The sequence below is a fragment of the Adiantum capillus-veneris genome, chromosome 10, assembly GCF_014529385.1.
Source record: "Adiantum capillus-veneris isolate H3 chromosome 10, ASM1452938v2, whole genome shotgun sequence".
Lineage (NCBI taxonomy): Eukaryota > Viridiplantae > Streptophyta > Polypodiopsida > Polypodiales > Pteridaceae > Adiantum > Adiantum capillus-veneris.
Genome location: NC_140940.1, coordinates 68,529,713 through 68,535,284, shown reverse-complemented (window position 1 = coordinate 68,535,284; position 5,572 = coordinate 68,529,713). Strand labels below are relative to the sequence as shown.

Here is a 5,572-nt window from a genome sequence, read left to right as displayed (position 1 = left end):
ATGGAGACCTTGGGCTATAGAGAGGCAATAGTTTGTGTGCTAGGTGTGCTCCCCTTTCTTTGGTGCCCCCACAGAGGAGTATCTGATTGCTCCTATTTGAATGCGGAGTCATGGTTTTGGAGTTGATGAAGTGCAGCTTTTGAAGAGCAGGTGCTATGAAAGATGGCATGGTTGGGTTTTCCTATTTTCATTGGGGTGGAAGATGCAAAAATCTAGCTACAAGATTATGGTCTATTTGTGTTAGAGAGAAGAGTGTCAAGAGAAGAAGGCGTGGTTTGAGTTTTTTTGCTCTTGGTTCGTGGAAAAGAAAAGCGATGGTACGATGGATTTCGAGATGAAGAAAAGATGGACTTGATGATTTTGGAAGAAGCTTTTTGATGCCAATATGTGCTAGATGTGCAATTGCATGAAGTAAAGCGAAAACTGGATGGTCTATAGAAAAGCTTGGATGGAGATTTCCAAGCATTCAAGTGGGAATTAAAAGCCCTTTAGAGACAACTTATGGAGGTAAGTGATGCACAAAGTGTTGATAATTGAAATTGATCAAGTTTATGGATTGCCTATATGAGGAGGTTAGAGATAAGGTCAAGGCGGATGGGCCTATGACATATGCTGAAGCGGTAAATTTGGCAAGAGGCTGAACCAAAAAGATTCTAAAAAAGCTGCAAGATAGGGAGGGTTTGTCAAATGTTGTGGTTCCTAGGCCAGTTTAAGTGGTGGAAGAGTAGCCAAGGTTGATACAAAGAAAGGTGACAATGCAAGAGGAACCAAGGGTTCTATGGTTACAAATAGATAGAGTGTTTTCTGTGCCAGATATGCCAGTCAAAGAAGCTCCAATTATGAAAGAAGAGAAAAGGATTTTAGAACGGGTAGAAGATGCACACACAAACTCAGGTATGGTTGATCAAACTCCATTGTTGTGTGCTAGAGATTAGAAAGTGTGGTTTGTAGACGATATCAAAGCGCTGAACGTAGAGGAAATCTTAGATCTTGAGATGGAGAAAGAGGTGGAAACAGAGGATAGCAGCTCTATGGATGCTCATACAACATGGGAAACCAATTCATCTTACTCAAGGTACAAGGAATTTGATCTCTTACATGTGGATAAAGTGAAAGATGTGTTTGAGGAGCAGGAGAAAGTGAGAACCCATGTTCTTGATAAAAGCCAAGTGGAGGAATATAAATTTACAAGAGTGGACATGGAGGTAAAGATGCTAGTGGTGCCATGTTAATGGTTATGTTGGTGAAAGTTTCTATGGAGTGTACTACAATGGTGCAACAAGTACGGAGTTTTTCCATGAAAGGGAAAGCAAGCTTGGATTTGAAAGGAGACCACGGCTATGTGGTAGAGGATGATTCTCTATCTTATTTGGTTGAGGATGAAGTGGAAGAGCACGCATTTGAAGTTGACAAAGCTGAGGTGCTCATTGATCTTGAAGGGCATGTTGATGATGAGGGGCTTGATGATGCTGGTACTGAGTTCAAAGGGGAGGTGATTAGCATGGAGCCAATGGTGGAACCAATGAAGTAGGTGTGCTCTATGGTAGATTAAGGAGAATCCCAGGTTGTGTCCTAGATTTCAAAAGAGCTCTGCAACTCATGGTTGAAAAGTATGCATGTAAATGCAGCAATGTAGTATGTTATCTGCTAGATATGGGGTTCCCTTGAGAGGAGCTTTACTTTAGATGGTTGGGAGGGAGGGTAAAACCTCTTTGTTGGATTAGATGATGTTCTGGTAGAGACAAACATGTTGATGAGGTAGGGTGATGCTCAAAGAGGTGCAAAAGTATTGTGGGCTTATTGTGTGCATGGATGGCTACGTGCATGGATGAAGCATTGTTGGAGATTGATGCAGATGTATGGATGAGAGCAAAGCCAGGTATTTGATCCAAAAGGACAGACTATGCAGGGGGTGTGGCAACCCACTTAAGGATTGGTGGTAGAATCAAGAATAAGACCTTGTAAGTTGTCAAGAAGTTTGCGGTCTTTCCAGGAAATCCTCGGGCCTGTTGCTATGAGAATTTGTGAGGTAACTCAAAAAACTATATGAAGGAGTTATTCCATAGATTCATCAAATCTAGAGTTTGGTAGGGAGTGCAATCAAAGAAGCCTCTCTCTCTCTCTCTCTCTCTCTCTCTCTCTCTCTGTGTGTGTGTGTGTGTGTGTGTGTGTGTGTGTGTGTGTGTGTGTGTGTGTGTGTGTGTGTGTGTGTGTGTGTGTGTGTGTGTGTGTGTGTGTGTGTGTGTTATGAGCGCGTATAGAGCTAGAAGAGAGCAAGAGGAGGTGCTCACAATGTACAAGAACTTGGACTTGATGATAAGCTTAATATTGATTACAAGACATAATACTTTAATAAGAGAGCTAGATACAAGACTTGGATTACATGACTCGAGTACAAGACAAGGATTGATTGCAAGGACAAGACTCGAACATAAGAACTAGAAGAGGGATTTCCTCATAGGATCCTGATAACTGGTGGTGGAAAGACTGAGGGACTTGTGGCCCAAGACCCCTGTTTATACTAGTGCTTGAGGAGGTTAGAACTTTCTAGGTTCTTCTTGAGGAGGTTAGAATCTTCTAGAACCTTCTTGATCCTTCTAGTTCTTCTAGAACCTTCTAGATCCTTCTTCAACTTTCTAGAGCTTTCCAAAAACTTCTAGATTGTTTCGGAATCTTCTCCAAGCTTCTATAATCTCCTTAATACTTTATAACCTTCTAGAATCTTCTAGATCCTTCTAGATTCTTTGGAGCCTTCTAGTGATGATGTAGGTGATAACACAGGTGATGATGCAGGCAATGACTAACTCTCAAGCATCCATGACATTACCCCCTGCTCTAGTGATGAGTTCCACGAGGAGCGGTGGTATTCCTTGATTGGGGCTTCCATGGATGCTGTTGATGGAACTCTTGGACTTTGAGAGATGCATGTTGAAGATTGTGTGCTGGTTCCCAGGTTCATTCACTGACATCATAGCCTGTCCAATGGACCAAGTACTGTAACCTGCTACACAAAACTCAAGAATCTAGGACTTTCTTGACTTCATATTCGTCATGTCCTTGAATCTCAACCGGAGGAGGTGGTTGTAGGGCTCTTCTTGGGATGTGACAAGGTTCTAGGACTGATACATGAAAGACCGGATGGATTTTCATGGATGAAGGCAATTGGAGTCGATAGGTGACCGGATTGATTGATGGATAATTTTAAACGGGCCAAGCCTTCAATAATCGAGCTTTTGACAGGGACGGGATGAACGCAGATCATGCCAGAGGAGCCACACATTATCCCCTTCTTTATATTTTGGATGCTGCATGCAATGTAGATCTGCAATTTCCTTATACTTGGATTGAGCTTCCTTGATATGAATTGTAAGTTATTTGTGAATTGCAGATAATTGTTGTGCAAGATGGATAGCAGTTGGATTCTTAATTTAATGGTGCTTGTGGATATAATTAGAAAAGAATGGAGTGTGATGGGTGGAGGCATGAAAACTGTTATTGCAGGAGAATTTTGCTAGTGATAGGAGATCGACCCAATTATCCTGGTAATAAGTGATAGTACAATGGAGATACTGTTCCAAAACTTGATTTACTCTCTCTGTTTGTCCATCACTTTGTGGGTGATTGGCTGAGGAGAGGTTGATTTGTACTCAGAGTAGCTTGAATAATCTTTTTCAAAAGCTAGATGAATTGTGGGCCTCGATTAGAAACTATGTCATCCGATAATCCATGATAACGATAGATATGTTGTAGAAAGAGTTTGGCCGTACCTTCGCTGGTGATGGTTTTAGTGGTCGGAATGAAGTGTGCTATTTTTGTAAACCGATCTATGACTACTAAAATGGAATCAAATCCTTGTGACAAGGGTAGTTCTACAATGAAATCCATGGAGATGGATGACCATGGTTTGCTTGGAATGGGCAAGGAATGGAGTAACCCATGAGGAAGATGACGAGGGGCCTTTGATCTATTGCAAGTGTCACAAGTATCTACATACTCCTTGACAAGCTTCCACATTTGAGGCCACCAAAATTCACGGGAGAGAAGCTCAATTGTCTTATTAATCCCAAAATGCACTTTTGATGGAAGATCATGCCGCTGCTAAAGTACCTCCAAGCGTGTTGGTCATGGTGGAATATAGAGAATACCCTTATAGTAAATTAGTCCCTCAATTTCTTGAAAGTCCTCATTAAGCCCTTGTCATTGTAGTTGTTGTCTAATATTCTGAGCAAGTGGATCCTTGGCAATTTGCATCTTCAACTTAGAAAGAAAAGTAGAATCTTCAGGAGCTTGGCTTATGATGGCGTTTAGCTTAAGCTGCTCAGGTTTAAAAATCATTGACTCTTGTTGTCAAATGCTACATTGCCTTCTCTAGGGGCAAGATATGATCTTCTTGATAAGGCATCTGATGTTGTTGACGGCCAAGCCTATAAGAGATAAAAAAATCAAACCTTGATAGGATACCACTCCACCTGGCTTGGTGACGATTCAAGACGCGGGATGCCATGAAGTATTCCAAATTCTTGTGATATGTATAGACATTGATCTTATGAAGAGCTCCTTCAAGTGTCAAAGGAGCCGATGATTTCTAAGAGCTCTTTGTCATGGATTTCATAATTGACTTCTGCAACAGAGAACTTGCGAGAATGAAAAGCCAATGGATGTACTCGACCATCCTCACCTACTTGGGATAGAATAGCACCAAGGGCAAAATTTGAAGCGTTTGTTTCTAGGATGAAAGGCTTTGTAGGATCTGCATGAACTATAATGGGTGCGGTCTTGAAAGCTTGCTTGAGACTCTGAAAAGCTTTCGTGGCCTCTCAGTCCCAAACAAACTTGTTATGGCCTATCAACCTTGTAAGTGTTGTAACCACCTTGGAGTATCCCTGGATAAAGATACAATAGAAATTTACAAATCCGAGGAAAGATTGGACATCTCTTACCAATGTGGTTGTCTCCCAATCAAGGATGGTTTGAACCTTCTTTAGATCCATGGAGATTCCCTTTTCAGAGATAATATAACAAAGAAATTCTACCTTAGATTGATGAAAATAGCACTTCTTCAACTTTACATATAACCCTGATGCACGAAGCTTTTCAAGCACTAACCATACATGATGCTCATGATCTTCTTGATCCTTGGAAAATATCAAGATATCAACCAAGTATATTACCACAAAATGATCCAAATACTCCCAAAAGATGTCATTCATTAAATGTTGAAAAACTGTCGGGGCATTTGTGAGACCAAATGGCATGACGGTATATTCAAAGTGGCCATGCCTTGTGCGAAAGACTGTCTTCCATTCATCACCTTCTTTGATTCTGACTAGGTTGTAAGCACCACGAAGGTCTATTTTTGTAAATATTCTTGCCTTGCCAAGCCGCTCAAGAAGCTCTAGGATCAAGGGAAGGGGATAGCAATTCTTGACGCTGATCATGTTCAGGCCCCTATAATCCACGCACATTCAAGAGTTCTGTCTTCTTTTTTACAAAGAGTATCGGAGCTCCTGTTGGGGACTTTGAATGCCGTTGTGAGCGGGATGAAAACACACACAGCGCCTCTATAACGACC

The 5,572-nt window shown here is 41.4% G+C and overlaps 1 pseudogene; it reads right to left on the bottom strand.

Annotated features, from left to right (window-relative positions):
* Window positions 1-2,835: 2,835 nt before the first annotated feature.
* Window positions 2,836-4,126, bottom strand: LOC147449015 (uncharacterized; annotated as a pseudogene).
* Window positions 4,127-5,572: the final 1,446 nt, after the last annotated feature.